The sequence below is a fragment of the Neolamprologus brichardi genome, chromosome 7 (genome assembly GCF_056152115.1).
Source record: "Neolamprologus brichardi isolate AB-2024 chromosome 7, ASM5615211v1, whole genome shotgun sequence".
Taxonomy (NCBI): domain Eukaryota; kingdom Metazoa; phylum Chordata; class Actinopteri; order Cichliformes; family Cichlidae; genus Neolamprologus; species Neolamprologus brichardi.
In genome coordinates, this window is record NC_142110.1 from 41,752,411 (window position 1) to 41,764,458 (window position 12,048).

The 12,048-nt window shown below is 39.4% G+C and overlaps 1 protein-coding gene across 2 annotated transcripts in view; it reads left to right on the forward strand.

The window, feature by feature from the left end:
• Positions 1–1,865: 1,865 nt before the first annotated feature.
• rabgap1 (RAB GTPase activating protein 1) overlaps positions 1,866–12,048 on the forward strand; it is a 78,489-nt gene continuing 68,306 nt past the window's right edge. For both annotated transcript variants that reach the window (XM_006795543.2, XM_006795544.2), the window contains exon 1: positions 1,866–1,991. The gene's annotated coding sequence lies outside the window, so the exon portion shown is untranslated. The remainder of the gene's footprint in view (positions 1,992–12,048) is intronic.

Genomic DNA, 12,048 nt, shown 5'->3' on the forward strand with positions numbered 1-12,048 from the left:
GGACTTAAACATGAGGTGGTCAGTGTTATTGTGAAGCGTTCATTAGAAATCTCTTATTTCCTAACAGGCTAAGTATGTGTGTGAGCTTGCTCTGATGTGGTGACCTGGTTTTCAATATATTTAAACGGAGTATTGTGCTTTGTGTTCCCACGTACGTCCCTTATGAAACAACAGACTGGACAGGAAGGGCCAGCATGGCACCGACACAATGAGAACAGTAGGTGTGTTTCTCATAACTGACTACAGTGGGACATAGTTGTTGTTGTTTTAAACCCAAGATATGTTGTAAACAAAAGGACACCATCAAGATTGTTTTGTTTTGGCTTTTTTTAATGGGGTGCAACACGAGGACCAGATATATTTAATAAGTGTATAAAACTGGTGATCAAAAAAAACAATTTCAAACTATGCAGTCCTTTTTTACAGATTTATTATGTGAAAACTGGAGCTGCATATGAATTTAAACATAAACTTCTAATGGATAGTTTTTTGCAAAGTGAAAAAAAAGTATGTGAGACTTTTTACTTAAGTAAAAGTTAGAATCATTTTTAAATAGCTTAGTAGTTCACAGGATGTATATTTAAATATATTTAAGTTCTTGAACAAAATGTACTCACGTGAAATGGCACTTTTAGAATCATATGTATGATATTTTTAGATTATTTTAGATATATTTATGTGTATGTATCTTTAACATTGCAGCTGTTGATGATTTTAATCACAGATATATTGCTCTGTAACTTGATCTGTAATTGCACTCAAACTATAAAGTGCATGGAAATAGTTAAATGAAGTATAACTACATAAAACCTGAGTAAAGTACTTGAGTTAATGGTCCTATCCGTGCTCTCATCCAGTGGTGGGATTGTACTCTAGTCCAATGCATTTGGGGTGCGGGCAACTAGAGAAGGAGAACCATATTTCAGAGGGTCATGTACAACCCGATTCATCCCTTCTATACATACCCCTGGGCACCATCTACACTGAACTACTGCAAAATTCTGGGTTTACCTTTGATTAACTTGAGTGTGAACTATGGAAACAAAGACTGAAGAGACTGAAGAAGTCACTTGGATGTGATGAAACGTTTCTCCCACTGAAAACGTTACGTCCAGATGAACAGACTCAACTTTTGGAGATATGGAAACAAAGGTTCTTCTATGTAGAAGTGCATGAATTAATACAAGAGGAGAACATATCATTATTTTTTGACTGTACTAACTATTGTACTATTGAGCCAAGGAGTTATATGGTCAGCATCAGCACCACATATGTTTACAACACTAAGAAAAGGAATGAGTCACCAGTGAAGGTGGAAAAACCTGTAACTGCAGGTGGAACATTTTGAGATGTAAATTTGTGAACTTCAATCCAATTTAGCACTCAAAGGTAAGAACTTGGGACTAGTGTGAAACCCCAGTCTGCCTTGTCATGAAAGACATGAAACATTAGTGTTTGAAGCTGCTGAAATCCAAGAATAAAGCAACAGGAAGTCTATGTGTAGTTGCACACCCTGAATATTTCATGATTACACCTACTTTCTCACCTGACAGCAGCAACTGTATATGATATAGATATGAAATAGATAAGAAAATCTATGAAATAGATATATAAACCTCCACCTATACCATAAAAACCTCCAGAGCCAAGCACAGACATTCACACCACTTGCAACTGCATTTATTTTGAAAAATGGAGAACTGACTCCTACTTGGCCCAGTGTGTTTGACACTTCTCATTTAAGATGAGCCCTGACTTAAAAAAAACAAAACAAAACAGACTCGTGTTATCAGTCAAAGCTGCACACCAGCCAGCGCGTCCTTTCTGCATAGACTGAGGAGCAGTGACAGACGCATGCGCAGTGTGGTTGTCAGCGGGTTGGTTGGGCTTGTGTTTACAGCTCGGCTGGATGCTGTTGGCTGCTGATGTTATTTGGGAAGTGCAATGTTGTGCCAGCCGCCGTTGGAATAAAAATAAAAGTGGGAACCAAGGTAAGCTGTTTTGCACTTGCGCACGCATTTATACTCGAGGTTAAGCGTGACTGTCTCCCTGGTCAGGAGGAAATATACCTGTTTGTTGGTTGGAAGTGCCAGAGTAGCATGGCTAGCAGGCGTTAGCTATCCAGCCATAATACTGTAATGGCCTGTATGAACACTCTGTCCATCGCGGGGCCAGGCAGCGGATTTATCTTAAAGTTATTTGCAACCCATTTACCTAAGAGTTTGCATTGATTGTGTCGTGTTGACGGAAGTGTCTGGGGAAATGTTCACTGTTCGATTAAACATTTTGGTCTGACTTTGAGGCTATAACTGCTATAGCTGTATTAGCTAACGTTAGGCAGGTTGGTGAGGGCTAACTGAAGCAGTAAGTGAACACTGGAGCTAGCGAGCTTCGCACGTTTTAATCGAGAGAAATAGATTAGTGCCTGCTCAGGGACAGGTGTGGTTTAATAGGCTGACAGGTAGCAGTTTTGCCTATATCCACATGGAAATGAATGTAAATGCTAAGCATGCCAGATTGTGTGTAGATGTTGCAGTTGTCACTGTAGTGCAGAATATGGACATATATTAATACTTATCAATGCACTCATTATCAGATCGGATCAGTCCTTCCGTATGTTATGCAGTGCGGTGGGGACCTCATGAATAAAAGGTCAAATAGCCAAGCATGTACTGAAGGCATATGTGATATTAATATACAAGTCAATAACTTCATAAGATCAGCAGCAGATATTAGAATTATGCTGACGGTGCTTTTAACGAGCCTTTCATGCTGTCATTGTTTCAAGAAGACGGAAACTTATAGTGCTGTTACAATATGTCCTGCAGGTATTTGCTGTACTGTTATTGTCACGTGCCAAGGGAATAACCAGGAAGGTTATGATGTTCTTGCCTGGAATAACTTAATTATTATTTTTTTAAAATCATACAAATATTAGGCAGTCTGCCCTGCAGGACCCATTAACTACCAAAACACAACCTTGGAACAAAACTAGCTGTTTAAATACATTAATAACATTTCGCAAAAGGCTTCATTTTCCAGGGTAGTCCCCTTCAGCCTTTTAAACTAACTTCGCTGACCCTGATTTCAATATATCAGAATGAGTGTGTGCTGTGTTACAGCTTCCTCTCTGCTCTGTTTTACTGTTAACATTGCACATTGTCAGTTCTTTAATGAGACAAGTTGTGTCAACACAAACTGACCAGACGTTATATGTCATATTCTTCTCACTTAATGCTGACGACTACTGTCTGTCTATCTGTCTGTGAGCTTGAACAGTTTCCACCTGTCAGCTGATTGTTCCTGTTGTATTTATTTACAAAGCAAAGTTTGTTGCATATAATGCATTCGGTGCATGCGCTCGATAAGAACAAAACAAAGCCAAAAAAGAAAAAGATTAGAATTTATGTAAATATTTGTTCTATTAACCATCAGCAGCTATATTAGAAGAGGAGGAAAGCCAGCACATTCACAGCTATACTTTATGGAAGCATTATGTTATGCATGATGTTTTTTTCTTCCACATTACACAATAACATACATAATGCTGGTTTTACTACAGATGCTTATGCACAATAAAGTACTTTATTTGTCTGATAAACAGACCGCTATAATGAGATTGCTGTGATTGTTAATTTATGTGGTGTTGATAATATCAGGAACCACTTCATTCATCACTTATGGTAATTAACGCTTATGTTATCTGTTTAACATTAATCAATACTTTTGTGACTTTAGGGACAACTTAAAAACCCACTGAGAGGCTAAGATTGGGCCGTGCCACTTCTCTGATATGTTATCTGGAAAATGGCTCACAGAGATTCTTTCTTTCCTGTATCAGCAAAGAAAGAACCGACTTGTGCACTTAACAATCAAAAAAGTAAACAGCAATCACAAAAAAGTGACCAATAAACAAATACCAAACCCACTCCCCCAAATACAAACACATAAATGACATGCACATAGCTCAGCTAATATAAGTATATGTCATTACATTATATTATTATTAGGCCCTTACACCATAATAATAAATATCAACCACTAAAGACAATAAAGCAGAGTAAAGATGTCAAACTGAATAGATTTTAGCGCGTCCCTCTATCACTACTGTTCAGATGTTTTTTCCATATCTGGCTTTGGACTGAGATGCGAGTAACACCCCTCATACACACCTGTTTTTGGACAACTGATGTAGACTGAATGGCGAGGGCACCAACTGTTGTGGATTAGTGTTTCAGTGCATGTGCTGTGGGTGAGATGACTCTAATTCATACATTAGTTACATTAGAGTTCAAAAGTTCCTGGGCATGTGATAACGGTTTAGTTTTGGGGGAAATAATGTTTCCGCCAAATAACCAACGAATTGGACAAGTCTGCATCGGCCTTAACTTGAACTTGAAAATTAAGTTTGCACAACTGGATTTTGTTGCATGTACTGCTTCTTTGGAGCTTTATGGAGTTATTGAGCTCATTTGTGTCACACTGATGGATGCATCAGGGGCAATTAAGGGTTCAGTATCGTCCCCAAAGATACTGAGCAAGTGTTTCTGTGGTTAGAGAATTACCTGCTCTTCTTCCCAAGTCACAGCTATCCTCATGTTCAGTGTTAATCAAATTTAATTAATAATTTAAAAAAAAATTATAGAAAAGACCTGATTACCTTCTGGATTTTAAATGTTATGACTTGGTGGATTAGATATATTTCCGTCCTCAGTTTATGTGGCTTCTTATTAACTGTAGGGGGAAGCAGTTTATTGGTAAATAAATGTCTGCAGACTGTTGTAAAGCTATATTTAGCTAGCTGTACTGTACCATGTATGGATGCAGCTGATTTGTATTTGAATCTTAATCATTCGGTTGCATTAGATGAATACCCACGTTGCATAAAACACTTGTGATACTCCATTAAAATCTGTGTCATCACCTAGGTGCACACAAAAACACTGAACACAGACCGAGCAGAAACTAAAAGTGGGCTCACTCAATCATCTGGACTGTTTGTGTTGAGAAGACATTAGCCTGATATCCGCAGACAGCTGGTTAGTATTAGCTGCCCAGCAGGGACCGACTGAATAAATTAGAATCCACATACTGTTCAGTCCACTTCCACGCCCTCATACTCTGTAGCTAGAGATAGCATCTCATCAACAACCACAGGCCGAGAGCTCAGATCAGTATGCAGATCTGCGCCTCTTGCAAGACAACATTGTATGTACTGCTCACGAGAGTTGTCTTCTGTGTTTTTTCCTTGATACTCAGTAAATAGAAGAGCTATTTTAAGGTTAAATACAAACCCACCCACAAACCAACCCACATTTTTAGATGTGTGATCCAAAAATAGCACTCAATGTTAAGTCACCTGAAACAGAAACTTTGGTTGCATGTTAAAAGCAGGGTTAGATCATGTCATTTCAGCTGCTCATCTTATAAGGGTTGTACCTACCTCTCTATTTTTACTCACAGACCATTTGCACACTTCTTTTGAGTTATAGATGCTGTACGCTTTATTTCTTCCTTTCTTGCAGCGCTGCTTTGTTTCCCTGCATCTGGGCTTTGACTTTGATAAGAAATTGCTCAATTTTTATTGTTAATTCACTAAACGACAGAAACTTTGACATACATATTTATCACTGAGGTAGGGACAAATGCAAAAGTGAGAATTCATATTCACTTTCAGTTCCATTTTCTGTATGTTCATCACACATAACTATTGTTGCATGCATGTTAACACACATCTAAGTGTCAGCTTTACTTTAAAAGCCATACCTCTATTTTTCAGAGACAACACCACTAAGTAAGTAGCTGTGAATAGCCAGTCCATGGCTGTAGCTCAGTATTTTACAGTGAACAAGTTTGTTGCAATCAGTTCTGTGTTTGTGAAATTAAAGGCAGGCCTGCCGTATTTTATTTAGTCACGTGAGATCATTTTATTGTTGAGCGCGAGTCTTTCGAGAGCATTCATACCACTTTATTAAACCAGGGGCCTCTGACCTGCAGTGAATCTGAATGAAGATGATAATTAGATGCTCACACAGTACAAATAAAATACAGTTTATGTGTGTGTTTCTTTGATTTTGCTCTGTACTGTTACACTCCCATTGTAGTAGATGAGCTGTTCTGTCACTTTTCCTCTCTATTGCTCCTTTTTTTCCCCTGCTATCTCCGCCTGGCTGAAATCAGTGCTGTGAGGCGGGTTGAAAAGGACTGTGGTGCAAGCCTGAATGCTCTGCCTGTGTCTGGCTGTGTCTTCCTCTCCCTCGTGAGGTGCACACAGGGCCCAGCTGGCAGCCCAGAACAGCCCGTTCAGCTGGATAGCAGTGGGAAGCAAAAAAAAGAAAAAAGAAGCAGGCATGTGTTTCTAGTGTGTGTATTTTTACACATGGGTTAACATGGTATCCTCCTGTTTTCAACTTAACATAAACTAAAGTGTGTGAGCTATTTTAGGGGATACACAGACCTCACCACTTTACTACTGTTATCGCTTTGTGTTGATTTATAGTTGATAAATGAGTAGACGATGTAGGTTGTAGTCCTGAAAGAAGATACTCAAAATGAACCTGGCTGCATTTTAAGGCTAAACGTGAGCTTACTTTATTTTCCTCCTTGACAGAGTAAATGTAACTTTTCACATTTGTAGCATCTCATAGACATGCACAGTATTCATGTTGAAGTCAGAGAACATTTTGGGAAACAAGCTTTGGAAGAACTATTGCTGCTTCATATCCATATGAACCTATGAAATATGCTGAACAGTTGAGTTATTGGATTCATCTTGGTGGCTTTCTGGATCCAGGGTGTGGGCTCTCCTCTCCTCTCCTCTCCTCTCCTCTCCTCTTCAACCTGCTACTCAAAACAAAGAATCATATAGTGATGAGACATAAAAAGTCAAATTAAAGTTGACTGAACAAATTAGTTTAAATTTGCTAAAAACACTCAAGGTATTGGAAATGACTTCCAATTTAAGGCATTTTAGAACCCAGATAATTTTAATCGTCGCTATCCTGACTGACTGGCAGCGATTGTCGATCTTCTTGGAAGTGTACCAAGGCAGTGAAAAGGTTGATAAGGAACAGTGTATCTTGGCAGGAGCAGGCAGAGCTCTGTTGGTGAGGTTAGAAAGGAAACTGGGGTGACAAGGGAACCATTATAAGTCTTTTGGAGCCTCCTGTTAGTCAAAGTATTAGGTTTGTGTGTGTGCATGCACGTGTTTCTCAGTGAGTGCCTATTTGTGTTCATAATACAGCTGTCTGTGTGTTTTGTAGGGTATGTGACATCCAGCACAAGTGGGTATTTTTAAAAATGTATTTTATGTATGTATGGGTGTATATAGTATTGACTGTTGTATGTGCATAAAATCAAGTTTCATCTGGCTTTCTCAAATCAAAGTGCAAGTCTTAGTATTTACCTTAAGAAAAGCAAACAACATGCTCTCTGGACCAGCAGGCAGAAGGCCTGACTATTAGACATAAAAAAGGTGGACATGGCTTTGGGGTCTGAAAGACATGAGAAAACTGCCTCCGGGCTTGTGCTGACGAGTTTGTGGGCTTGGTTTCAGAAATAAGTTTCAGGATATGACTTATAATATCCAGCTTATGACTTGTAATGGGCAAGTGTTGAGCCAGTGAGCATTCAGTTTCATAAATTCACCCCTCACTTCTCACATCCAGTTTCAAAATGCTAAGATGAGCAACAGGAAATCGCTTCACAATGGGACTTCAGAAATCAGTGAGTGATGTCACTATAGCTATCCCTAAAGTTTATTTTAGCCATCTTTCCATAAGTAGTTAAACAATTTGGAAAAAAAATATAAACAGTTAAAACAGGAATAAAGATCTGGACGAATGAAATATGTTGCTGTATGTGAAAAAGTCATTGTCCCTGTCCTGATTTCTTAGGTTTTTGCCTGTTTTTACAACACTTGAATGTTTCAGATCATTGAAAAGAGTTTAATGTTAGTCTAAGATAACCCATAAAAGTTATTTAAAAAAAAGATAATTTAATTTAATTTAATTAAGAGGAAACGGCCACCCAAACCTTTCTGGCCCTTTCTCAAATCTTTCAGCCCTGGTTGCTACCAGACCTGCTGGATCAGTTAAATAGAACCTGTCTGACAATGTAAGGTAGGCTAAAAGATATAACAAAGATATAACAAAAATGAATACATCCCTCAAAAGAAAGCCATTGACATCTGAGCTTTCTTAGGTGAAAACCTCTGATGGCCAAAAAAGAACACAAAGGCTCATCTCACATTTGCCTAAAAACACGATAATGATCCCCAAGACTTTTGGGGAAATTTCTGTGGACTGACAGTCAAAAGTTGGACTTTTTTGGAAGATTTGAATCCCACTGCAACTTGTAACAAACTAACACAGCATTTCATAAAAAGAACATCATATCAGCAAACATGGTAGTAGAAGTGTGATGGTCTGGGGCTGCTGTGTTGCTTCAGGGCCTGGGTGACTTGGCATAATTAATGGATCCATGAATGCTGCTCTTTACCTGTATTTTGTTAGATCTGAAACATTTAAATGCAACAAAACACTAAGAAAGCAAGAAAGGGGCAAGTGCTTCTTCATGCCACTGTAATTTATTTTACCTGTTAGCTTTAATATGCACTACTTTCGAATTATGCTAGGCACTTTTGCTCTTTCTCTCTCTCTCTCTCACTCACACACACGTGTGCACGCGCACACACACACACACACACACACACAAAAGCCAACTGTGCTAAAAATGGACAGCAGCTGTCTTTGAGCCAAGAGTAGTGTAAACATCTGCAAAGTATCCTCAAGATTGAAAGCCTGCAGGGATGAAAGAGACTGGGGATTGATGCAAAGGACCGTGTCTGAATGCTACTGAGTCTGATGCTTAGTTTTCTTTTGGACTGGTATTTGCTTTACTTTGTCAGATATTCTCTTCAATTAATATTATTTCATATGGAACAAGACAGTTGCCAGACCAAACATCCAAGAGCACAAAATGAGAGTAAACTGTCATATCGCAGAAACCAGTATAGATTTGGCTTATTAATAGCTACAGTTAGTAGTTACAGTTAATTAGTCTTATTGATGTGTCTATAAAGTATACTGGGATTAGAAAATCACCAAACTATGCATGAAATAGCAGCAATGACAATGTTTTAAAATGATCTGCTCAGCAAAGCTATCAGCAGAGTAAATAAGCTGCCAAAGAAGCACAGTCCATAGACACGCATGCAACCGTGTTGTCTGTTGCAACATAAGTAACAACGCCCATGCAGAATGAGAGTTATCATTAAATATTCTCATTATATACTAGTTCTAACGATATATTTGTGTTACTTTGTACCTACATTGTACACAGTGTATCAAATTATTGTTGCACAACTAACCTGTAAGGTAGGGTCTAAGCAAGTTGTGGTGTGTTCGTCCATTTGTGTTTATGCTAGTGTGGGATGTTAAAGTAGCACTGCATATTTTTGTTGGTCATTAATATTCAGAAAAGACAGAATAGATCATGACAGGTATGCATGGGAGCACCTTTTTTGATTAGAAAGTGAAACAGGTGGAGAAGGTAAATAGAGGTGTGTCTGTGTGTGTGTGTCTGTGTGTGTAATTTGTGCGCACAGTTCCTCATTACAAAGTGGGTGAAACATAGTTTTTAACTCCTTGGCATTAATTATGATATTTATCCAGTAAAGGTTAGCATAATTGGCTGTCAGCTGAATGGTCTTTGTGTTATGATTGTGTTATAGCTCATTCAGACTAGAGTCGAAATAAGACAACCTTCTTGCAACCAGGAAAGGTCAAAGGTTGCCTGGTGATTGTGTTTAACTTTGTCACATTTGGTAACTGATTGCAAGTAGTTGCAGCTACCAACTGGTTGCCAAGAAGTTGGCCATGCTGATTTTTTTTTTTTGCTTTTCATACACATGAAACATAACAAATGTTAAATAAATCTATTTATATGTGGTTATTTATAATTCTTTACTAAGAAAATATGACAATTCAGTTTAAACATGCTCTTGTTTTATTGCCACAACAGGTCTCACATTACTTGTTTTACCCGACTCTGCTCAGATCAGCGGGTGTTTGTGTTTCTGCCTTTCAAAATAGATGTTGCCAACAGGGAAGTTGGCACACTAGTTGTAGCCTCACGTGATAATTGTACCTCGTTTTGCAACACAAATTTAAAAAGAAAAAAGCATACGAAACAAAAAAACCCAGAATATTTAGATGATAATCAGATTTTAATTTCCTCAGAGTGGTTTGAAATGATAAAGAGAACACTTTAATTTACATAGTGCCAATTCACAACAGGTGTGGCCTCAAGGTGCTTTTAAGTTGTAGGGTAAAGACCTATAACATAAAAATCTCAATCAGATGGCTCTTTATGAGCAAAGACTTGGCAACAGTGGGAAGGAAAATCTCTCTTTTAACAGGAAGGATCCTGTGGCAGAACCAAACTCTCAGAAGGGCAGTCTACCCCGACCAGGTGGGGGTTAGGAGAAAGAAAGGCAAGTAGAGGGAAACGGGACAAAATACACATGCGAGAGAACCAGTTTAAAATTATTTACTATTTGAATGAATAAATGCACTAGTGGTGTATAATTATATAGAGAGTGAAAAAGACTTTAATGAAGAATAAACACTTAGTTCACCATGGGAAACCCACAGCTGTCTAAGCATATTGCAGCATAACTAAGGGATAGTTCAGAGTCACCTGATGCAGTCCTAATTTTAAGCTTATCAAAAAGGAAAGGTTTGAGCCTACTCTTGAAAGTAGAGATAGTGTCTTTCTCCCAAATCCAAACTGGTAGTTCTGCCTTCCATTCTGCCTTTAGAAACTCTAGCAACCACAAGTAAGCCAGCAGCCTGAGATCCAAGAGCTCTGTTGGGACAATATGATACTATGAGGTCTTTAAGGACATGGGGTCTGATTACTCAAGACCTTGTAAGGGAGAAGAAAGATTCTAATTTCAGTTCTGGATTAAACGGGTAAAAAGAAGATAATATGGGAGAAACATGCTCTCTTTCTTGTCCTGCCAGTACTGTCGTTGTAGCATTTTTGCAACCTGAAAATAATGCATTACAGTAGTTCAGCCTAGAAGTAATAAATGTATCAGTTAGTATTTCAGCATCACTTTGAGACAGGATGTTTCTAGAATTAGTGATATTTCACAAATGTGAGCAGTGCTACAAATCCATGTAATACTCACATTGAAAGGCACATCCTGGTCATAATTCCAAGATTCCTCTAAGTGTTACTGGAGGCCAATGGCAATGTCATCCAATGTAAGCATCTGTTGAGATGCTGTGTTTCTAAGATTTTTAGGACCGAGTACAATAACCTCAGTTTTGTCCGAGTTATGTGGCAGAAAATTAGAGGTCATCTAGGCATTTGTCCTTAAGAGATTCTGTAACAAACCACGGCAGACCCGGATCCATACGCATCCATACGCTTTTCAGCATTTTTTATCGACTCTCGGTTGCTGTTCACAGTCACACGCACACACAGCTGCAGCTTTCCAGGTCGCAGCTGAACACACTGACAACAACCAAACCAGGACCATACCAACACCGTTGGGGAACGCCGGTGGCAGTGGCGGCAGTGCCGGCCAGGACCAGGCCAGAGCGGCCAGATTCTCCATCACCTCCACATGACTCTGGGTCCGGTGCCGCAACTCTTCCTGCAGGCGGCGTGATGCCACCACCTGTTCCCACTGTGTGCCCACCATTTCGGCCACCATTCGGGCCAGCTCATCCACTTGCTGGCCTGGTTGTGGGTCCGTCATGCCTCCCATCCTGGGTTTCGGCACTACTGTGACAAACCACGGCAGACCTGACGAGACATACATGCTTTCCAGCATTCTTTATTGACTCTCGATTGCTGTCCACAGTCACACACACACACTGCTGCAGCTTTCCAGCTTGCAGCTGAACACACTGACAACAACCAAACACAGGACCCTACACCGAAGCTGGCGAGGCAGGATTGTGATGCCATGCAGATGTGTCCGCATTCCGTGCCGCGGCACTGCCGACTACACTCTGCCACACATGCCTTTAC